Below are 25,135 nucleotides of genomic sequence, written 5' to 3'. Positions count from 1 at the left end.
TGACTTTATTGAGCTCAAGTTTAGATTATGTAGTGTACCCATTATTGTGAATTTTCTGTGGAAACAAGAACATGAACAATTAACATTATATACATGTACCTTCATGATGTGCTAGCCCTATTGCAAATCTCTTTTTACATAAAAAGTTTCTCAGAAAGTTAGGTGGGTGGCTGTTTAATGTTCAATTTTGGAGTCATTTATTTTTTTCCCAAATGAGAGGAGATAGAGTTCATCCAGTTCACTTGATTTTTAAAGTGTTGCTTATGAAGCTATCTAGGAAGTGGGGAGCAGGGCGTTAGCTTTTAATGTCATGTGAAATTAGATACTGATTAGCATTCAAAAAGAATAATCTAAAAACTAGAAGCTGCAAACTTTACATCTGTCTCACAAACCTAACATTTTTCAATTCATTCTTTAATAACAAAATGAGGAATGGCTTCTTTATTGTTTTGCTGCAGCAAAGTAACATCGGGTGGGAAAAATAGTGAAGTGGATTGTACTTGGTCCTGTACCCCAAAAGATTTTCCAGTAAGAAATGAAGCTTTGAAATTGTGATCAAGTTCTTCATTTAGGTTGTCTTGGCTCATCCTTGACATTAACTTCTCTGAGGATTTGTAATAAGCAGACCCGCTGACAGTGATGTCTCATGAGCACAGGTTCCTTGCGACCAGGTTGATCTGTTAGACGTTTATTTGCTAAATGAAAAATAGTATAAGTAAAAGGAGGAACTTAATTACTTAGCATTTAATATAAAACTTTCAAAAACATATTTTTTATGATTGCAGTTGTTTCTTGTTAATTTTTTAAGTCTCACTAATTAGGTTTAAAAAAAAAATGCAACTCTTCAGAAAAGTGCAAAGATGTAGCTTTTCTGCATAACTTTGTGTTTGTGAGAGACAAGAGACATAAAAGATAGAAATGTCTTTCTGATAAAATCTGCCACTAATAGTCAGCAATTAAAAATGCTGCATCATTCAGATATAACATTTCCACATCCTGTCTGGACATGCTCTCTAGTCTTAAAATAGTATAGTCTTTTGGTGTAGTAGGTCAGAGGATAATGTTAAACTCTAAATCAGTTTTTCTCTAATCTTTCTAAACTTTTAATGCCTTCTTTCAGACACAATTGCAATTTTGTCAGCCATTCAATGTTAGAATTTTCAGCAACAGGATAGACAGTTTCTTTTAACACATTTTTGCTTATATTCATAAAAGTACCCTTATTTTTCCTGTCTAAGTGGATTATATCCGGAGAGAAAGTAAAAGACATATGTCATGACCTCATTAGACTTGCTTGCAATTGCTAATATGAGTTGCACATTTCTTAGGACCATTTCATTACCAGCTTTCATCTTTAAGAGCTTTAATTATTTAGTAATAGTGGTACATTAGATCAATTAGTTAAGCCTTATTACGTATCTTTGTGAAAGATGCAAAACATATTTAATCTTAGATGGGGAGAAAAAAGAATCACAGAAAATTTAATACTCATCTTGTGAAGTATGTCTGATAAACTCAGATATGGATATTTCAGATAAGTGGTCTAATGAATGTTGAATATGTGAAATATAAATTGTCTGTCTGATTAAACTAAAGTTAAGACTGTTCTAAATGATTTACTCACAGCTGCGTGATGACCCAGATCATTTAATTCTGTCTGTGCTTTAATGATATAGCATGCTTCACTCTTGGGTGAAAAATATGTCTTTTATTACCATTTAGACTTCTCTACCATGTGTTGGTATCATGCTAGCAAAAATACAAAAGTAATTCATATTGATAGAAGAAAATCCAGCAGTGGAAATGGATGACTGAATGAATGATGGAAAATCCAGTCTATTAGTCCAAAGGTTGAAATAGGAGATAAATATTTAAATAAAAGTGAGGAGTCCCTTTCAACTCCAGAAGTTACATTAGTGAAAAAAGAGTGAGCCAGATGGGATACAAAGAATCAGATTTCTCCAGTCTTTTTGATTAAAAATACAGGTAAATTTTGCTGAAGCTGTTCCAGTAAAATCCATGCTAGAACAGAATCACTCCCACTGAAGCTAATGAAAAAATCTAACCTTTTCACAAGAGTTAATAATAATAAAGAAACTACTCTCATTGAAATCAAACTGCTCTTTATTGTTTTCTGATTATTTTTTGTAGGATAAGGAGAAGGCTTTTAAAGCAGAGAAAGAGTACAATGGTCATCAAGAATTCTGATAATGCCAGCTGAAGAGCATCCAATGGCAATTAATGTAGGTGAATATTCTTGCAGTTGTTTAATGTATTTTTAGTCTACTTAGAAACCACGTTTCTCTATAGTAGAAACTGAGGGCTCCTCTAATCTACTAATTATTTTGCCTCACTTAGCGGAGAAACTCATTTACTGCATCTTGTGATACTTTTCAATAATACATAATGAATGAACTAGAAGAAGGTTAACAATACAGTGTGTATTAGCACATAAACCTTTTCCATTAAACACTAGTGGCATGAATTGTCCCCTTGCTTTTCTTTTAGAGATAAATCTAGATTCATTAAAGTAATTCTAAATATCCTAAATATTGTATCATTTTTAATATACTCATATAGACAAGACTTGGCAGTAGTCTCAGACATAATTTCTAAATGAGCTCTTTCCTTCATATAATCGCTCATTAATCTGTCTAGAAAAAGATGCATGACTGTCTGCTCAACACAAGCATTGTCAAGCCTCTGATATGGTTTTTATGTGTAATAAAAGAAAGTAGACTTGACTATGTAGATAAAAATATTAATAACATTAAGTTATAATTCCTGAAGTTAAATGAAAATAAGCCTTTTTTTCTATAGAAAAATAAGATTTTTTTCTGAGATGATAAGTACCTCATTATTATTGAAATGAGTGGTCATAGAGCATACTTGTCACCCTTCTGAAATGACAGAAGAAAATAGAGGGTAATTGTCCGCCTTTGTAGTGGTAGGCTGGACCTCATCAAAGCCATTTTGAATTTACCTCTGACACCTAAATTGTAACTGATGAGGCATTATTTTTGGAGTAACTAAATGCTCTTCAGATCACAGGTGCTACATTGATAACTGAGACTTCTCTTTTCTTTGATAGGCTTTCTCACAGTATGGCATTATGTGGGACAAATCTCTGGTAACCTGTAGAAAGAGACCTTTGTTATCTTGCTTTTTAAGGGAATTTGTGTCTGATGTAACTGGAAGGGCTAAACATCTTTAAAAGTAACATTTACTTCAGCTAGGAAAACTAGCAGTGGAAATTGCCTCACATAAATAGCTGTTTATACTTCCTCCCAAATGTCTCTGGGGACCTGTGTGATATGAATCTCATTTGGCTTTGAATGTTATGAATCTATTTTTCAGGTTTGATTTTTGGGTAAAATCAGAGTCAGAGCAAGTATCACCATATTAAAAAATAGCTATCTTTCCATAGTGATTTGCATGAAAATATCTATTACATTAAAGAATAATTTGTGAAAAGAAATGGCTAGTTTTGTCCTTATGCTACAAACCAGTGAAAGAAAGCAATTTGGGGAGCACATGCTTCCATTAATTTCTGAGTATAAATCCCCCAAACTAGAAGGAAGAATCTAGTCAGGAGGCAAGGCAGTTAAAATGGTTAGGCCTGAATGTCAGAACTCTAGAAATATCTGCCCTTCAAAACAAAGTGGGTAAATTAAATTCCACTATTCTTCATTTCTAATTCTGCCTCAATAAACAAGGCTGCTTTTTTTCCCTTTCAGTAGCACACCCACACATCCTCTGTTCTTACGTTCTCTTGATACCAAATTAAGGAGACGCTCAGCTTTCGCACCTACAATACCTTTATCCTTGAGGATGCAATGATAAAGTTAACCCTGTGTGTCCTGCAGGAGAATCTTCTAGATGAATAAGAATCTGATAAATAACAGTTTGAGGTCACAAACTGATGTATTAATCTTCTATGATATTAGACAAAGTAAACTGGTGGATAGCAAAGTAAGCATCAAATATCTTGTAAGTGGAATGAAGAATTAAATATGCCAGGAAGTGCAAAACCCAGCTTTGCTAGATACCCATTCCTACGTGTCTGAAATAGAAATGCAACTGCAGCCTTTTTGTCCATCCTCATTATCCTCTAAAGGCATGAATCCAAGTCAGTACTTGGCTTTGCTAAGTCATAATCTTTATAACTGCATAGTCTAGTGGCCCTCTGGCACTTGCTAAACATTCAAATATAAGAATATTATGTCTTAATTTGAATACTGTTCTCCATAAGCTGTCAACTGAAAATAAAACCATGATCAACAGTTGCTGAGAAGCTATAGGAGCTATCCAATATTAACTACTTGTTAGAAGTAAAGAATGGAGCAACATCTGCCTAACGCTTGCTTTTTGAAAGAATATAGAGCCATATGCATCTCAAACCCATTATCTGTTATGAGCAACAGTAACTTCTTTACAGTTTATTATGCGAACTAGCTCAAACATTAGTTTGCAAAATTAGTGAATGCAACTGTTTTAAAATTGGGACTTGTATGGCTAATTAACTCATTTATTCATTACTTACTGCAAAGATTAAGTTTGTGAATGTTAGCCTAGAGTGTATGCAGTAGTTCTTCAGCTGATGCTTTAACTTTTAGGATATATAATTTATTATATGGGTCAAAAGTCATTGTTTTAGTTTTCTGATTGGGATGCAAAAGCAGAATCTATTTCTATTCTTTTAAAAGTGTATTTATTTATTTATGCTTGATACACCAGATCACGATCACAAAGGACTTGAAGCTTACAACTGAAGCAGTGGATTCTGAGGGAGGAGTAATCTGTGTAGGTCTTCCTTGATACCTGAAGTTGTTCCAGACAAATTTTTGAATGATAGCATAGAAACAATTAGCTGTTGAACTAAGAGATGATTGAGACAGCAAAAAATGGAACATGAATGATAACCTTTAAGATGACTGGTCAAAACTTAAAGGCATGGTCTGACAGAGGTTAAAGACAATGAGTTAAATTCATGGAAGGATGTCCATGTCCATATGGTAAAACTTGTTGATCCAGCTGCCTTCCATAATTTCCAGGGAAATAATGTAAGTAGAGCACAAAATATAGAAGAAAGAAACTTGAGAAATTTTTAAAAAGTGACTTTTATATTATTTGAATGGTCCAAATCCGCTTGAATATCTACAGAAGTTTAGACTTTGTCTACCTTTCTGACCTATCCTTGGCAGTGTATTAATCCTCTGCAATCTTCAAGTACCTTACTAAGTTCTAAAGCACCTGCTAATTTTTAGCTTCTTAAGATAATTCTCTACAAACACTACAAGTACCTTATTTTCTGTGTGTGCAGAATGCCCATCACCTGGCAATGAGACCCATTTCAGTCAAGTGAGCAGGAACAGTCAGCAGAATCATCCTTAGGCTGTTGCCTAGAGCATTAGAATGAGCAAAGCAGTAATACTGATTCTAGGCTTTTGTGTTCAGCTGTTGTGACGTCTATTCTCTGTTTATAGCAGATCCTCCCATGCATCTGTAGTCAAACTAAGACATTACAACTGCTCTTTCATGCTGTACCTTTGGCTTTTGTTCCATTCCACAGCTTCTCCCCTTTCTCTTCTTTCTCCCCTGCAACCAATGTGTCTGACAAGATGTGCTTTGTTATTAGACTATTTTCAGCTTTCTAGGCTGAGTTCTGGCTATTTTTACATTTAAATCTTTCTGAATTTCTGTCCTCTCTATTTGTGTGTGTGGGATAAACCCTGAGGCAATAATCCACTCTTTCTCTGTCTGTGCCCTGCCAGGAGGTTTGCCATAGTGCACTGTCTTTAGCTGAAGCTGGCTTTGGCTTGTGATAGAGGATGACTTGTGAACAGATGATCTGAGGCGATCAGTGAAAACTGGAAAGATTTAAAGGAAGATTTATCAGTGAGGAGATAGGCAGAGAGCCTCACTGACATCATCAGCCTCCTGAAACAGAGTCAGAAGAACTAGTAAGATATTGTTTTATCAGAGTTCTATGTCCAAGCCTTAAACCTCTCTCTTAAATGTCAACTCCCAAAACTCAAATCTCTCACCCCACTGATCCTCCTTCTGGGTGTTGCTCTTCTGTTGCAGTAAAACTTTACAAAGCAAGATTTCCTCAAGACTGAGAAAAAGGTATTTTTTTCCCTCATTATTGAAGCAGTGATTAAATATCTTGAGCTGATTTTCTTACTAGTTAATCTTGAAAAGTGCTGCACATTCCTGACCCTAGCACCTTACGTGCTTCTTTCATTAAGGACGTTTGGGCTTCTAAAGAGATTCATCATTTTCTCTCTTGAGAAAAAGAAATCAGCACACAGAAAAAAATTCAAACAAAATTTTTCAAGAAATGGATTTCTGTTTCACATAATCCGCATCAAAGAATCTCATTAGATGACTCAAAAAAAGATGGAACCATCGTTAACCTTTCACTGCACAGACTAAGTGATCAACTAGTTGCAGGATTTAAAATGTTTTACTTAATCACAGCTCATAATGAATGCTTAATGATGGAAGAGGGAAAGGAAGGGACTTTCATATACTTTACATTTCCTCTTTGACTTAGTTTCAACTGACCTTTCCTAAACAAGCCTCTGATTAGGTTTCTATTAACTTCCAATTCATATTTTCTACATGATGCTCTACATACAAAATCTGATGTCTTCTTTCTAATATGCAGGAATTATTATATTTAGTCACAGTTTATTTACAATCTTGACTTCAGTAGCGTATTCAAGATCTTCTAAAATTTGCTTTCGTAAAAGGTGCTATATAAATGCAAAATATTATTGTGAAATAAATGAAGATACAAATTGGTGCTAAGTGTACAAAGTATACTCAAAATACTGTTTGGTATTACAATAAGATTGATTTTTAATGGGTTTTTACTTGAAGGTTATCAAAAATTATTATGTATGTATGTTACTGCAAAATCTAAAAATTGATAAATATCTTTCATTGTCATTGCATGTTAAGTTTTAAAAAATGAGCATTTACTTTTTATCAGTTGTAGGACTTTATAACTAACTGTCCACTAAAATTTTCTTTCCCCATTCTCAGCAAGTTCAGACATATGTAGAGCAGGGAGAGATGCTCTGTCTCATAAATCTCCTGTGCAATGACAGGTTCCGTGGATCCTTTTCCACAGTTTCTTATATAGTCTCTGTGTGCAGAAAGGAATTCACTTAGATTAGGCTTATTATTTGCTATTAGTATTAGAAAAATCCAAGAGCTAAGCAAATAAAAATAGGCTCTACCTAGACATTAGTTCTTGGCCCTAATTTACAAGATTGGGAATAAGGTTTCAATATGACAAACTTGGTTTTTAACTGCTACTGAACAATACCTTTTTTTGCTTATGCATTTTAGTGTCCTTTGCCTAATTATTACATTTTTAACTTAAAAAATAACACGGTCATTTGAGAATCGCACTTCAGAGTATCTTCTGATGTTGTACTTCACTTGAAGCAAACCGATGACCTAAGCACAAGATTATCTACAAGGTTTCTCACAACAGAAAGGAACCTCCCAACTTTCTTTTTGACTTGAGTACATTTTCCTTCATCTTTCTCTTTTTTATATATATATACATATATTTGTATATTTGTATGTGTAAATTATTTTAAACCTGACTTCCAAGTTCTTGCCTAAATGCAGTGCTGCTTTGAGTTTATTACAGAATCATAGAATCATTATGGTTGGAAAAGATTTCTAAGGTCATCCTGTCCAACCGTCCTCCTTCCGCCAATATTGCCACTAAACCATGTCCCTGAGTACTACATCTACCCTTTCATTAAACACTTCTAGAGAAGGTGACTCAACAACTTCCCTGGGCAATCTGTTCCAACACCTAACCACTCCTTCACAGAAGAAATTCTTCCTAATATCCAACTTGAACCTCCCTTGGAGCAACTTGAGGCCATTCCCTCTAGTCCTATCACTAGTTACTTGGGAGAAGAGGTCGACCCCTACCTCACCACTACCTTCTTTCAAGGAGCTGTGGAGAGAAATGAGGTCTCCTTTGAGCCTCCTCTTCTCCAGACTAAACAAGCCCAGTTCTCTCAGCTGCTCCTTACAAGAGTTGTATTCCAGACTCTTCACCTGCTTTGTTGTCCTTCTCTGGATGTGGAGTACCCTGAGCATAACTTCTCTGACTATTAAAGACAGATGTAAACAAGCCATTGAGAACCTCAGTCTTTTCCTTATCCTCAGTGGTCATGTTCCTCGCTGCATCCAGTAAAGGGTGAAGATTCTTCTTTGTCCTCCTCTTACAATTAATGTATTTGTAAAACCTTTTATTGTTGTCCTCTGCTACAGTGGCCACGTTGAGCTGGTCTTCAGACTTCCTGATTTTCTCCTTACATATGCTAGCAAGTTCCTTGACTGTCCCTTCTTCCACAGGAGGTAAATTCTCTTGCTCTCCTGAAATCTCAGCAAAATTTCCCTGCTTAGCCACACCAGTCTTCTTCCATACCAGCTCATCTCACAGTGCATGGGGACAGCCTGTTCCTGTACCTTTTATATTGTTGCCAAGTAAACTTAACGTATTTATATGCTGCCAAATAAAGTTATCATTTGTCACTTATTGGAGTAAGAATACTGAACTACTCACACACTTCCTTTTCTTTTACAAAACTTAATACTTTAACAGTATTCTAAATCTCTCTGTCAGGAGCATCACCATTCATACAATTCTAGCAGGTGTTCATGTTTTTATGTGGTTCATGCGTGACAGTAATTTAACAGATGGCAGGCTGTGCAGAAAAGTGCATGCTTCCAATTATGTTCATGCAATTTCTTTTCAGTATTTGTCAATTCTCGGGATTTATGTAATTTAAGCAATTGCAATCAAGATGTATTGCCACTTTTTTTTTTTTTTTTTTTTTTTTTTTTTTTTAGTCTGAAGGTGAGTAATGAATCTTGGTTGTAGTCTAAGGGTAACAGTCTTGGTTGGTGTCTAAGGGTGCTGTGTGGACAGAAAAGACAATATCCTAATTTTTTATGTATATATTCTGAAGTTCAACAGTATCTAAAAATAGACAGTTATCTTATGAGTTCTAGCTGAAGTGATTATCAGAATTTGTTTCTGCGTACGTTTTGAACTTCCCCTTCTATAATGTTCTTCTATCTCTAAGATACAAGTAAGAATGTTTTCTCCTCTCAGGAGTATTAAACTAGCATTTGTGTTTTTAATACCATTTGAATAAGGAATTAAAACTCTCTTGTAGCTGTAACCTGCCATCTAGATTTTCCAACATCACCCGATCTTCATGGAATTTTATGTTCTAATAAGCGTGTCCCATTTATTATCTATTTCATTGAGCATCTTCTTGGTGCTTTCAGAGACCAGCTGAATTTTCATAGGCAGTATAAACTGAATTGGTATATTACATTTGATTCTTGAAGTCTAAAGAGTAAACATTTATATAACTTTCCTGGGATACATGCCCATAGCCCACTAGTAGGTATGTTAAACTGGAGCACTGTCAGTAAAGGTGGAATCTGAAAATAATTTAGTTGCCAAAATGTAATAATCTCCCTCTCTTTTTTGGAGGTGAGGATGGATGGCCTTTGTAGACCCATAACTTACTTGGTGCATTCTTAAGTATAGAGTAATAGATATTTCTTGTGGTGAAGAACTCTTTCTCAAACTGCATGACACCTAACCAATGTACAAAAGCACTTACTTGCATCTTCAGAACTGTTGGGATATATATATATTTAACTACAAACAAATTAATACATTTTTTTCTAACTGTATTTTATGAATGGATTAGTGGCTCATTAAATGAAAATATGTATCTGTTGAGAGTATCTGCCAGAAATACTTTCATTGAAACATAACTACGAAATCTATACCCAAAGTAATAACATTAATAGGGGGAATTTTAGTTTGGTTTTTGACTGTTCATTGCAAACAAATTCAATTCCAAATAATAATGAAAATATGAAAGTTTTATATTTAAACTGTCTACAGCATGGAGGTAAAGCAGGTCATTTGCAAAATCAAATCACAAGCAACAAATTTGAACAAACAGAAGTGTTGCTAGCTCTGACTCAGACAAAATTGATGCTAAATCTGTGACCTTTGAAGTCCACAATTACTTACTGGAACCTGAATTTTCACCTCTGAATTTCTTTACTGAGCTTACTTAAGAACTTATATCAATCCTTCAGCTAAAGGTCATAGTGTTGTGCCATGTTATCTGGATTTTTATTATTTCCTCATAAACTATGACATTTATAAAATGTCAGCATCTAAGGAAATGAGGCCTATATGAATGTGGAAGAAGGATAAAATCTGTTTACTTTGGCAATTCCATCAGTGTGGTTCAGAGTTATAAATGTTATCACTATGAATAATGCAGTGTTTTGTATTGTTTACAGGTATTAGTAATTGTTTTTCTGGATAGACATGCATGTTAGTAAACTTAGAAATAAAAGCTAAGACATATCATGCTTTAGTTAGATGGATTTTGTCATGTTCAGGGATAACAGAAAGGTCTCTCTTGTCAGAACTAAAAATAAATTTGGTTCTTCCATTTTCCTTTTCCTTGAGCAACCTTTACACAAGCAGATAGTGACAAGGGGGAACAATATAAGAATAAAAGAAGGGAAATTTAGCTTAGATGTTAGGAGGAAGTTCTTTTCTTGGAGGGTTGCAAGGCACTGGCACAGACTGCCCAGAGAGCTGTAGCTGCCCCATACCTCGAGGTGCCCAAGGTCATGTTGGATGGTGTTCTGGACAGCCTGATTTGGTGGGGGACAGCTAGACACACCAGAGGGTTGGAACTAGGTGGTCTTTAAGTTCTCTTCCAACATCAAGCTACTCTGTGATAATACTAACCTAGGGTGGCACATACTCTGGGAACTCAATTTTGGCAACAGAGTTCAGAGAAAAGTAGATCTGATGCTACTAGCTCTCACACCAGGCTTCAGCAATAAAGGAAGCTCTGCACCTCTCCTTTTTCCAAATTGTAACCAAAGCTGTGCCAACTGTAGCCCTTCTCATTTCTTACCACACCTTGTAGTACGTAGAATTATGACTGTTCTTTATGCTCCTGTCCTTTTTTATGGCCTGAGCTCCTGTTCTTTCTTTTTGCATTACTCACAGGTGGACAGCACACAAATGGACAGAAACAAACATATAGGTACATCTGTGTTAACATAAACTTTAGTGCATAATTTAACCACAGTCCTTTTAGCTCATTCTTTTTCAAAGGATAACATAAATAACAAGAACTGAATTGCTTACTTATATTTGTATGATATGCTCCTGCAAGAAAACCAACTCTTCTCCAGTGCTTTTCCTTCCCATGCTTGAGACAAGGTATCTGTGGAGTAAAGAAAGAAAGTTGTGATAGCAGTGAGATGGCAGAGAAGATGGTAGGATGTTAGGTAACATAAAAAGGCACAAAAGTGAGCAACACCAGTGGCTAAGACAAGCTACTTCCACTTGCTTCCTGCTGTCATATATTTCTCATGCTACTTTCTCACCCTGTTGCCCATTCAGGCTTGATTGTCCATTGATCCTCATGTGAAATAGCAATTTATGTGCCTGTGAAGTGAACAAAAATGCTGGTGTTTTCTAGTCTATATGCACAGACATCAAGTGATAACAGACTTTGTTTACCAGTGAGACATTAGTCACTTGAAACCAAACCTACCTGTTTGTTTGTTTGTTAAAAGCAAAAGCGAAGTTGAGAAATAACCAGCTACTCAATGTTACCTTTTTTCCAACTTTGGTTCTGTTAATTTGTCCTTTTTCCTGAGTCCTCTAACCCCTAAGAAATGCCCACTGAAGTCACACACAAACAGCGGGGAATAAGTGTGTTTTTCCTTTTAATTTTTAAAATTTTTGCTTAGACACTGCAGTAAGTCCCTTTGGGATAGGAACAGCAGTTGTTACATCCAGACTCCTTATTTCTAGATTCTAGGTACAAGCACTGACTGCACACTTCAGGCATGGTGGGACAATAAAAGGTGCTGGTTAGGAACCAAGCTGAACCCTCAGCTTAGCTAAGGGGAAGTAAATGACAGGAAAGATTTGTATCTCTCTCAAACCTTCAGTTTCATATCTTTCTATGGGAATTCCTGGTGAGATCTAGCAGCCCTATTGTGGGAGCAGGTATGAACCTTCTCTTAGATGCGTGCCATGTCGGGCAGGAGGAGAGACAAGTTCACAGTCTTGACATTTTGGAAAACAGTTTCATAATCTGTCTGAAAACAGGAAAGTTTCTAGTGGCCTTTAGCAAAGGCAGAAGCTGGTTACAAATTAGAAGGTAGAGTGAAGAAAAAGAAGAATAGTAAAGAATGTAAAAATATAGCTGAGGGGGGATGGAGAAATAAGTTGAAAAACTTAGGTGTGTTGAAAAATAATAAGTTGAAAAGCTTAGAGGTGAAAATAGTGGATTGCAGAGCATGCATGGCATCCAATATAAACTGCTAAGTTTATTATTAAATACAATATACATTTACAGATTCATCCATCACCCAAATTTCTCATATTAAGATGATTTTCTGATCAAAACCAAACTCAAATGAACACTCAAACTTCACAACTTATTCATTCTCCATTAAAATTAAACACACTTTCTATACATGGTAACTAGTGCTTCGGTTACATTGAGACAGAGGAATACTTCCATGGACATTGTTGTCTGTTCAGTTTTGGGTATCTCTTGTGTTATGTGCAAATTAAAGGAAGTGGTTTTTGATATTAAATAAAAAATGAAAAACACATTTCATCACTTCAGGCCATTTATCAATCTAGTCCTAACTGCTTATGATTGTGATTTTCTATTAAAGTAGAAATAATAAGCAAATGAAATAGCAATGTATTTTTACATTACAAATAATTTTACATCACAATTTAAAAGAATGTTGAATATATTGAGAGAAAGAAAGGAGTGCGGGTCAGGGCTGGAAAAGTCTGGGATCCACCTCAAAAAATGTCTGACATTTAAGGTGTGTTTGTTGACGCTTGGACTTGTTCTCATGACTTCCTTTGTTGTCAGCAGAGAGAAAATGAGACAGTGATTCATCCTTTTTCTAAAACTAATATCTAAACTGTTGGTTTTTTTTTCCTACATTCTAATAATTAGCTCAAATTTTCTACTTAAAAAAACAAGTGAGACATGGATCCAGGTATGTAGTTACTATAATCACATGGAGCAAGGAACAATACATTCAGTATCTGCTACCAGTGAAAGGAAGCTAAATATCTTCCAGGAAACCTTCCCATTTTCTTCACACCTTGCTAATTCAACTGATCCGTAGTTGCAATTTAGTGTTACTTAAATTACATTTTATGGCTTTCATCACTTTGAATTTTTATTCTAGGAAGTGAGATTCTGATCTCAATGTCATCAGTGTAAAATCCATTGTAGTTAATGAGATACACAAGTAAGGAAATGGTCTATGAGCAGTCAGTACTGGCGATTAAGGATGGAGCTTAATATCCATCTACAGTAGCTCTGCTACAGTGTCATTGTAATGAGATTGAGGAAAGTAAGGATTTTTCTTTCATGCTGATAAGGATGGTGCAGTTATACCTAAATAAATAAAGAAATGAATCCGTCTTCTTCAGAGAGGTTCTGTACATCAGAACATTTATTGTTGCTGAAATACCACTGCTTCAAAGGTGATATGGGGAGTGTACTTATTCACAAGAGGGAAACAGAAATCATTTTAGAAATAGTTGACTCTCCCAGTGTGTGTGTCTGTTCAGTTGACATATACTGACTACAGCTGTGTTACACTTACCACGTGGTGGAAATGCGTGGGGAAAAAAGCCTAAGTGTGATAAAATGCAACATTGTCCTGTCTTGATGCAGTCCTGTCTTCTACATGCTTCATTAACTCCTCCAGCTTTAATTCTTACCTCCTCCTCATTTGTTCCACTGCGTGATGTCACCGAATATTTTAACTTCAAATTTTCTCTTGCTTTTTCTCTTAGAGTCTATCAGACTGACAGCATACATATCATTCTGCATTTTTCCCTAAAGAAATAGGATATTTTGCTGTTTAAACACAGAGGATATTGGTATGTTTGAGTAGTTTTCCTCGTTTACCAATAAGTGTGGTAGGTCTTTTACTTGTTGCAGCTTTGTCACACTGTATCCGTTAGTTGATTAGACAAGTTCACCTTCAGAGGAAACAAGTCTGGTAAAGAGGTTGCTTTCCTTTTGAAGGGAGCATTGTTTTATAGCTATTTCCTTGCATTAGTAGGTGTGAATAGGAGAGAAAATTATTCATTATTTTCAATACAATAACAAGGGTTAGAAATATTTTTCATAACAAAAGAATTTAAATATGGCCTTTAAATATGGTAGGTATATTTCAGTATGTAATCACTCAACCTTTTTGATCAGTAAACATTGGGTTTACAGATCCTCTACAGTTTATGCATGACATTTGTACAGTGTTGGATAAAGTGTTAGTTTTGTGTTTGCAATTAGTCACATAAATCCAGTACAGCTGTTTCTGCTCTCTGTTAGAGAGCTTCTCAAACTGGAAAACAGTCTAACATTTAGCATGGTACTTTGTAGGAAGAGAAAGGAAGAAAAAAAAAAGAAGAGGAGGACATGCTTACTGTGCTGGATATATCAGGAATCTGGACATTTTGAGTACAATTAGTTCATTTATATCATCAATTCTAAATTTGATTCTTGATTTGATTCCACAAATTGAACTAAAAGGATTAGCTCAGTGAGGATCAGCCCTTGTCAAATGTCTTTTGAGATGGTTCTGATGATTTCTTTGTCAAAGCAGTATCAGCTTAAGTCTGCCCATAAAGGCAGCTGCTTGAGATCTGTGGGTCCTGTATTCTGCTTAGGCTGTGGGACATCTGGCTCCTGATTTCAATTATTTGGCTATCACTCAGAAGGAATCCAGATAGGCCTTATAATTTCAAACTTTTGTTTCTTCTAAAAGTAGCACATTCTTCTAGAGATCATACACTGTGTATATTGCAATTGTACATTGCAATATTGTTACAGCAGTTCTTATGGGATGCGCTGCTGGGGTAAGACTCAGGCTGTCCTTCCCTTTGTCCTTTCTTTTTGGTTGTAGCATTTTTGTTTACACTAGAGAGCACAGGAATATATGTGCACAGCTGCCCTTAATAAACGCGTCCTCAGATCGTTGGTAACAGCACTATAAGCTATTCCCTGTTTAAGGAATTGCTCGCGGTGAATTTGAATGGGTTTTGGTGAAACCTATGTGTAGGAGCATTATGCTGGCATCATCTGCTGCTAGTGCTTTTCTTTACTGTGTTCTATCTGACTGCCCAAGTTAGGAGTCAGTGAGTGTTCAGTTTGAAGTGAGAATGGGAAAAAATTGCTTATAAGATCTTAATGTACTGTTGTTCCAAGTACTGCTATTACCTGAGACACAAAGAAGGAGGGCTTCACTGAAGGGTGAATGGTTTGTCAAAGAATGCAGTATTGTTGCTGGACAGGATGAACAAATGTATGACTGTCCCTATGCAGATCGCGCACATCCCCTGGGCACATCTCCCAGCTGCTCTCCACTCTCCTGTGAGGAAAGCCAGCCAGCCAAAGAGGAGAATGGAGTCCCATGCACCTTGGCATATTTGTAGCTGATGTATGTGAAACGAGAATCAGTTCTTTGTTATTCTAACAGACACTCAGAAAGATCTATAACAAGAAAAGGGCAGAATTTCTTGTTCCCATTGTGGGATGTTTTTACCGACAAGATGAAGCAGGTCCCCATGGGCTTGAAGCAACACCTTGGAAATTAATAGAAATGTTTTAATTGCTCTCAGAACTGTCAGGAGCTTAGCAAAGCATAACAAGGGGCACTGATGTAACATTTCTTTTTCTACATATTACTGCGTGATTCTACATACTGTCGTTTCTATCTGCAATTCTTCTACCCAGTCTTTCTTCCATCTACACATTAGATTTTTAAGAACTGGAACATTAATGAGTAAATATGTATAGTGAAAGTAATATATGATTCTTGTACAACTTATTTATATTTTAACTATTTTATATGAATATATCAGATACATAAGATTGAAATAATGTTTTATTCATATATTTCAATATGTAAATGTATGTGTGTTGCTCTGAAAGTAATACCTCCCATTTATTTCCCTGGAAATGACAATAGATAAAAAGAGCACAATAACATTATTTGATAGACAAAATTCTCAGCTACGCAATACTATTTTTCAACACTGTCACTGCCAGTAAGTTTGCATTTTTGCCAGCAATGAACAAGAGCCTGCCTGCTGTGCTCATGGAAATCTTCACCGGCAGAGGTGACCCACTGTCACAGTCACCACTGCTGAAATCCACACTACTCACTGTGCTCACATCCACTGTTTGGTCTCCAGAAATGTTCAGCAAATGTCAATGGGTGCAGTTGTTTCTGCATGGAGGAATTCAATGACACATCTTTGCTTCATATGCACCTCCATGTCAGATGCCCTTCTGTCAGACTGCCCCTCTACTGCCATCTGTCACACAGCAACAACATGTAATGGGATATTGGTGGGAAGGTTCAGTGTCTACTGCCATACCACCAACATCCGCCTCTGACATCATGGGCCAAAATAATAAAATAGAAGGTATAACTTTCGGAGTGGTTCTCATATATATGTGTGTGTGTGTATGCATGCATGTTTTGCATTCTTTTTCTTGAATTCATCCAAATCCCATTAGGACGGTAATTGGAACATTAACCAATTTTTCCTACTCAAGTTTTCACATACCCAGGTTACAGTTTTCAGTGCTGTCTAATGTAAGGCTGCTAAATGCATCTTTTTGTTTTGAAAACATTTGATATGGAGCTTTTTAAGTTAATGTCTGCATAGATGTGAAGCTTCAAGTAGCTATGATTTAAAACTTAGAGGTAATATCTTTAATAATCAATAGTAAGAGTGCTAAAGCTGACTTTATATATTTGTGTGACTGCCTTGTGATTCTAAGGAAATAACAGCAAAATCCTGAGGGCAGTCTTCTAAACAGGTTAAATAAATTGACTTAGTCTCTATGTTCCTTTGCATATATTTCTGTTAATATTGTCGCCAGTAAATTTATGCAAATAATGCATCAAAATGAAAGTGGATTTTTAACTTAATATCATCATATTGCTCCAGAAACCTGGCTCTAAGTGAGACATAACTGTGCAAATTGGATGACACATCTGGACTGCCTGAATTTTTACCATCTGAATTTGAGTAGTTACAAAAACTATACAGAAAGGAATTATTAGTTGAAAATATTTAATAAGCATCTGCACCAAATATTTCAGCTAAATTTGTTTACAAACAGCCTGTGAACAAAAAGAATCAGAATATTTTTGTTGGCTACAAACTATGATTAGAATTTCCCAAAACAAGAAATAAATTGCATTGTCACAATGTATTTAGGTAAGGCTTCTCAGAATGAAGCTTTTGACATAAGTGCTAGCAAATGTTGAAACAGAATTTGAAGGTGTAATTAAATATTTGAGATGTTCTTGACTTTTCAGCAAACATATTTGTTTGTGTGGCATGTATATGATTTATTTTCATAACAAGCATAATAATCTTTTTACCTTTAATAATCACAATTATTTAAATAGATTACGTGTCATTTGAATGTCCACCTTAAATAAACAGTTACTACAGTAAAACCTCATACCCTGACAAAGAAAGGAGTGAATTAATTCTCATTTCTGCACCTCCCGTGCAGCAGTTCAACCCCTTCAATATGTGTGAAAAAAGTCAGCATACCTGCCATCTGTCAGCACCTTTTCATCTGTGTCCCATTCTTGCTCACGCTGCTTCACCTGTGAGCTGAATACTCATCAACACCGTTCTCCAGTGTTACCTGACTACATCCTGCTGCTGCAGCAGGAGCTTTTTCAGATGTTTCTAGAGTCTTTAAAAAAAAAATGCCAGTAATTCTGAACAAATCCCACACTTTATTATGTTGCATTTGAAATAATCAACTCCTCCTTTGATTTCATTTGAAATTGCTGAAATATGATAAAATACAGAAAATCATCTCATTTAAGCACATTATCATAGAAAGGCCTGAAAAGTTAGATTGAAGAAATGCGAATAAACTGTTCTGGAGTATAAGTTATTTAATGGATGGAACAATTTTATCAAAGACAGGAATAAGCCCTGTAAAGTGGGAGCAATATGTAACTCAGTCCAAAGAAAAATGAAGAATTAATGCAGAATCATCTGCACGGCTTAAATCAATGATCACAATCTGTGGGATAAATTCATAAAGCTGTGGAAAGATCTCAGAAATTAGTGGGAACTGTGACTTTGTGAGTTGAAAATAATAAATTAACCATGGGGAAAAAATACATTATTTTCTTTACTAAAAAAAAGTAAAAAAGTGTAACAAGTGTAGTACACTTGTCGTAACATAATGGTTTGTTTTAAGAGATTATGAAGAACCTTACCTTTTGTAAATGTGTACACTCTAAGAATAATAGGAAAACAGCAGGGCAGAAAGAGACCTTCTGTGATCATCAGTGTAATAATTCCATGGTCTGAAGCAGGTTGTTACTGCTGGCAGAAATTTGGTTACCTTGTTCTTAAAGCTATTCAGAACATTAGGAATATTTTCTATTTGATTTTCAGTACGCAAAGGTGCAATCATTCATATACTCCTAATTCAACCTACCTGCTTGCCTCTTGTGTTTCAGAGCACAACTTGAATCATGCTATCTGCTTTACATCCATGCATTATCGTTGCCACAAGATCAGAGGAGATGCAGAAGCCATCAGCCCAGGACAAGGTAGTTATGAATTTGAGTTCCCTTTTTCTTGTCTCTCTTGCCACAGTATTTTAAATATGAGTGTGACCTTGTCTCTTTGTTTTCAAAACTTCTCTAATAGAAGTGACTACAGTGTTTCTTGGGAACACATAAATCCTTCTTGACACCATTTTATAGCTGTAAGCCCATGCTGGCTTCCTGAACATTTAAACCTCTAAAAACAAATAACAGCGTAACACTAACCACTGTTTCAACAGTAAACAGCTGGGGCAAATTCCAAATGCATGCTGCACTTGTTTCAGAACCTGTTATCCTTCTGTCCTTAGATGCTCAGAGAGGGATGTCTTTGATATATAGCACTGATAAGAAGCTTATTCCATTAAGCTATAGCGATTCTAGCTTTCATGCATCATTTGACAGAGAAAATGAGAATTTGCAGAAGTAATAGCTAATGTAAAGAGTATTAGGTTGCAGTGCAGTTAGACAGGTAGAAAATAAAGATCATGTATAATGTTATAGATGGGCTTACATATTTTATTGCATGTGCACAAAAGAGAACTTCTTGGTTTGCTATTTCCATATCAAACAAACAAACAAAACCTAGGACCATTGTTTCTGGAGTGGGCTGTATCCTCCCTAGCTCCTAATATAGGATAGGATTTCAGTTTCAAATGAATATTCTTACACATAAAGATAAACCGAAGTTAGAAAAAGAAAGCTCTAAGCAGAAGTGAGAGAAAAATAAAACAATAGTTGACTCAAATAATGGTTTTACTAGCTCCATATACTACTTAACATCTACAGATATACAGACACCATCTTAATGTTTAAATAATGCTTGTGTGACCTTTCTAGCTGAACTATATAGCGTATAATAGTTGAACTATTTCAGGAGTTTGTCAAACTATTCTCACCCTGCTTCCTGAAGTTCACATTGAAAGAGTATTTCTTCACCATTCACTTCTACTTACAAAAGGATGGAGGAGAAAGTATTGTAAATTTCAGGGAAGTGCATACAATTGCAGTATAATTAATGCCTTTGGTATCTGAGAAGAGTGGTAGAAAAGAGTAGAAAAGTAGTTACGTGATTTGTTGCACAGTGAGTTGTGAAAGTGACTTACAGTGACAAAATCTATTACAATCTATTAAAATATCTAAGCTTTTTGAACACATCATGAGCACTGGGGTGATAGCTATTTCATTCCTGCAGCACTTTAATGCCTCCATAACTTGATGGCACTTGTAAGCAATAATCCAAATTGCCTATCAGATGATCCGTTTACTATTATTTACAAAAGAGCGAATGTAACTTAGAATGTCACCATTTTTGTATGGAAATAAAGTGAGTGTGGCAACTTCTATAATGAAGGAAAGTACAAGCAGTATTTTAAATTGTTCTCTTCACATGGTTGTGCATACGATGTTGGTTTTCAGGTAGCAATATGATTAGCTCCCGCATTTCAAAAACAAAGTATGAAGAAACAAAAGGCCCAAATCTGCATTCTTTCAGACTGTGACTTTAGAGGATATTTAGCTTAGCAGGATGTCATGAATAGACCACAGTTATTTTTACTAGTGCTGACAGTTTCTTGGAAACCTTAGCCACTTCAAAATATTTTTGCAACTGCACCAATAAACATCCAAAACTTTTTAAATTTCTTTGAAATCAATTTTACTTTACATTGCTTTTTCCACTGAACGTAGCATCCTTTTACTACCGTGTGTATGCTACCTCTATTTTTATTAAAAAAAAAAAGCAACTGTGATTGTTCAAAACTGTGTTTTATTATAGATGATAAAGTTGCATTAATATTCTGAAGTTCAAAATCTGATTCTAAATCCAAGTAAAAATAGTATGGGTGCTCAAATATGCAGTAGCAAATGGAAAGACATTATAACTTAGTGAAAAAAATTGTGCACATCTAAATGTTTCTTCCTACAGCTGCTTTTTTTTAAATAGTTCAACTAAATTTTTTAGCTGTTTTTTGCTCTAGAGAAAAATCAGAAAGAGAACTGCAGAGGGTATAACTGAAGAAGAGTGCAAGTAATCCAAGAAGTAATGGCTTACCACACATTTGGTACACCAACTTTAGATTTTTACAAATGTTACTGTTTTCATAGTTCAATTATATTCATTATATTCAGTTACATTCATTCATGTTATAATATTTTTTCATAAATTCCCACTTGATTTCTGTGTTATGAAATCCAGTCTATTCAAGAGAATTCCACAGTGCAGACAGCATGCTAGAAATGTACTTCCACTGCAAATACCATGGCTTCAAGAAAAAGGTATCTTACCCTTTGTCTCAAAATCCAGTCTCTGAGGTGATCAAAGATATGAAAAATATCTAATTACTTTAGGAACTGTGCAGTGTCTTGATAAAGACTGAGTCCTTCTACTGTGGTGTACTTAATGACTAGGAAAATACATTTCAATCTTTGTTGAACTGTTTTTAAAAATGTAGTTTCTAACTCAGCAACTCTTGTTCATTGGAAGTAAAGTTTTGCATGCACCAAAAACATTTACTACATTACTTCAACTCAATCAGCTCTGTCATTATAAGCTATCGCTTCATACAGAAAACACATATATATTTCTTGGCACAACTTATGCTTAAGTTTATTATGATTTGATTAACCTTGTTAGTAAATACTCTAAACAGCAAGGACAGAAACAAAAAGCAGTTTAAATGTATTTCAGTCTACTAAATTGCATACTGAAAACACAACATGATAAATCATCTCAGAATTCTTTTTCCAACCAGGCTGTTTGGGAGGGGGTGAGATTGCTAACACAAAAGTAGTGTTTAAATAGGTGATAGACTAAAATGAAAATTTTAATCTTGTACTCTACAGGAACATTGTAAAAAGGTGAGGTTTCTTTGTTATTGTTCTTGTTTGTTTGTGGGGGTTTTTTGTTTGTTTTGTTTTATTGTAGCAGAGCATCTTAACTGATCTGTGTTAGAGAATAATTGGCCGATTATTATGGCAAACTCACATGGTGGAAAACAGACAGTTTTTTGGTAAAGACCAAACTGGAACAGCTAGCCAGTTTTATGATGAATGATCATGCCTTTTATGACTACTTTTTGACATGAGCTGGCTAATGTCCAGCGATAAAAGGGAAAACGTTCATGCTCCACTACAGTACTTTCCTTTTATTATCAGTGATATTAGACTACCATCTAGAGGCCTAGCTAAGATTATGTTATTAAAAAGGAATGCCTATTAGACCAATAGAAATGTTACTAATTTTGCTTTGAATTACAGTTTTGTATATTCTTCCAGTTTGACTTCTAGGGCATTTCAGCAAAACATTTAAATACAAATGAAAAATGTTTCATGTTTTGTGTAACCTGAACATTGGCACACGTGCTGGAATGCTCTTCCTGTCTGTACTTGGTACTTATCCTTATTGGTCAATCCATTATGATCATCTGGGTTTCAGTGTCTGTTTGGACTTTTGAAGTTTTTAGCTTAATTGTTTCCCACTGAAATTTAAATTTGATTTAAAATCTTCCTTACGACAATTTCTTAAACAAAGTGACTCAGAGGATATTTTGTCATTAAGAATCACTGCAAGAGCTTGCAGTTTTCAGCTACCTTTGAGGTACAAAAATGTTGTCCTTTCAGGCCCATATTTGCTGAAAGTTGCCAAGGCCAGGTAGCACATCTGCAAGAGTACCCCGTAATAACTTGCTGTATGTCTTCTAAATGAATCCTTTTTGACCATCATGGTTGAGAGTAGATCAATGGAAATCAAGCAGAAAGCTGAAGGGCTTGACAGGAAGACCATGGATATTCTCACTCAGAAAAGTAAGGGTGCTTTTAAAATAAATACATGCATACAGTCTTGTGTTCAAGAAATGTGTACTTATGATACTTAGGGACATGGTTTAGTGAGCAACAGAACACTGGTGGTAAGTGGATGGTTGGACTAGGTGATCTTAGACATTTTTTCCAACCTTACTTATGCTAGCATTCTATGATTTTAGTTTAATTATCAGTGCCTTTCCCAGATGCAAGACATTCCAGGCTACCTTGCAGGTGTTCAGATTCCCTGTGACAAATGCATGTAGGAAAGAGAACGAGATACACACATTTCCACTGGGGAAGAAATATTCCTGCAGTGGGCAAACTCTTTGAATTGCTAGATCGTAGTGACTGCTAGAGAGAAATGTACAGAACCTTCCATATGCATGTCCCCATATGGCTGCAGCCCTCATATTCTGATGAATAAAGAAGCTTTATAAATGTCATTTTTGGCTGCATTATATGATAAACGTTAACTAGCCAAGAGAAAAAGGAAGAAAAACTCGAATGTTTTGCAGCTTTTACAGCAATCCACATAAAGCATTAGGAGACACTAACTCTGAAAACTAATTATTTATGAACTACCTACACATAATAATAAATGTGATAAATGTAGTTCAAGAATCCAGTCACAGCTGCAACAAGCAAATGAAAGCCTTGTACAGATTAAAATGAAATGTTAACCTTAAGTATTTCCAATGTATCTAAGTTACTGTTTTTGCAAGCTATCCTGATAAGTTTAAGAAAATGCTTTACATGGATGTGCAAGTGTATGGAGTATTAAAAAAGCTATTCAGTGCATGAAGGGGACATCTTTGCATGCTGGGTCAGTGGAGCAAATACGTCCTGCAAATGGCTCTCATTAGGCTACTGTTAGAATCAACTGTTCAACTGTTCTAAAATATAATCTCTGCTGATTCCTGTTTTTCAGTTGAATTCCTCATAATCGCATTCCCATGTCATTTTGCCTTCTTACATATACTAGTAAATTCAACAAATTCTTAAGATGTTTTTGTGTATTGCACTGATTTCTTTGCAGACACCTGATTTTGCTAATATTAAAATGGTATCTTTAAATTCCTAAATTAAAGTGAACAGAAAGCTATGTAAGAAATATAAAGAAAATTATAGTGCCAGTTCCACATATGTAAATATGCTGTTGTTTATGGTTGTTTTTTTATAGTCTGAATCTACTGGCACTTTTGTTTGGTACCTTCTGTTTGGCCTGTTGAAGACCTAATTACTTGCTGAAAACCTAATTATGAGGAACCAGTTTTAGGTCAAGAAAAGAAATTGGACAGAAACTAGTATTCTCTGCTATCAGCTTGATAATAAACATTGTCTATTCACTCTGAGCCTGAGGTTGTCCGAGCCTAAAAATATATGAAAAAAATGAAATGTTGCTTATTTTGAGACAGTGTCATTTTAACCATGATCACAAGATGGCATCATTACAAAACCCTTCACATCAGGTAAACTAGAAAAATTTGCATGTAAGAAACTTTTATCTATCCTATTCTATTCCCCAGCTGAAGCACTGAGTCTGTTTTGTTCCTCTCAGGGAAGTGACAATCCATTTGAGAGATCTGATGAGAAGGAAGGAGAATGGTTAGAAGTCCAGAAGACACATCAGAACTGGGGATATAGGTATGAACTCTGAGGAGAGACAAGGTAAAAGTCATCAAATGCTCTTTACAGAGAAAAAGAATATTTGTTTAAAATACTTTATTTTTTAATTAATTTTTAATTAATTAAATTAAATTTTTAGTGTATACTGTTATATTAGTTTGGATTTGAGAAAGAGTGAGGCATCGAATCAACGCTTTTTAAGGTTTGGGAGCCTAGATTATTGAATTACTTTATTAAGTACAGATTAAAGATGGAGACACCTGTCAGAAATGACTTGGTTAAAACTGATCTTATTTCGGGTAAACTTGTGGTCTCAATCTCCTTCTAAGGTCTCTCTTTGTTCTGTTTTCCATGTGTATCTCTACACATTCATCTTAGTTCACTCTCAGATTCAAAACCAGCCTTAAAACTTGACATTGCTCTCTAAAACTCCGAGCAGGGGAAGCACTAGCAGGTGGCTTCTGCCTGGCCACTGGTGATAGCACATGAGGGAACAACATAGAGCTGCACCAGGGGTGGATCAGACTGGACACGAGGTCAAATAGGAGCAGGCTTCCTGACAAAGAGGTTGATGCTCCAAGCCTGTCAGGGCTCAAGAGACATTTAGAGTATGCCATTAGAAAATGATATTGAAGGCCCCTTCCAACTGAACCAAACTATTCTATTCTAGTCTATTCTAACTACTGCTCCAAAGTGTCATTGTCTTTGTTGACAAAAGCAACATAATTTTCCTTTCCATAAGAATGGCATTTCCTGAGGGAGACCAGGAAGCCAACACCTTTACTCTCACTTCTAGTCCTTAGTTCTCTCCTTTATGTATTTCTCTTATCCATATATTGTTAGCGATTTCTGAGAATAAAATCTATTTAAACAACAGACATAGTAAGGAATAGAAGGATATGTAGTGTGTACTTTAACTTTATAGTTCTTACATCTACTTGCTGGA

At 35.5% G+C, this 25,135-nt stretch overlaps 2 long non-coding RNA genes across 4 annotated transcripts in view; one reads left to right on the top strand and one right to left on the bottom strand.

Annotated features, from left to right (window-relative positions):
• Nucleotides 1–25,135, top strand: part of LOC101750820 — a 571,434-nt gene that overhangs the window by 448,126 nt on the left and 98,173 nt on the right. For all 3 annotated transcript variants that reach the window (XR_006940028.1, XR_006940027.1, XR_006940029.1), the window contains 3 exons: nucleotides 2,152–2,243; nucleotides 18,673–18,765; nucleotides 24,122–24,231. This is a non-coding gene — a long non-coding RNA (uncharacterized LOC101750820). The remainder of the gene's footprint in view (nucleotides 1–2,151; nucleotides 2,244–18,672; nucleotides 18,766–24,121; nucleotides 24,232–25,135) is intronic.
• LOC101750659 lies at nucleotides 414–5,383 on the bottom strand. The gene is made up of 2 exons (XR_212723.4): nucleotides 5,304–5,383; nucleotides 414–695 (listed from the first exon to the last, which is right to left on the bottom strand). It is a non-coding gene; the product is annotated as an uncharacterized LOC101750659 (long non-coding RNA).

This window comes from Gallus gallus, chromosome 8 (genome assembly GCF_016699485.2).
Source record: "Gallus gallus isolate bGalGal1 chromosome 8, bGalGal1.mat.broiler.GRCg7b, whole genome shotgun sequence".
Lineage (NCBI taxonomy): Eukaryota > Metazoa > Chordata > Aves > Galliformes > Phasianidae > Gallus > Gallus gallus.
Note: the sequence above shows the minus strand (reverse complement) of the source record. Positions and strands in the feature narration are given on the sequence as shown.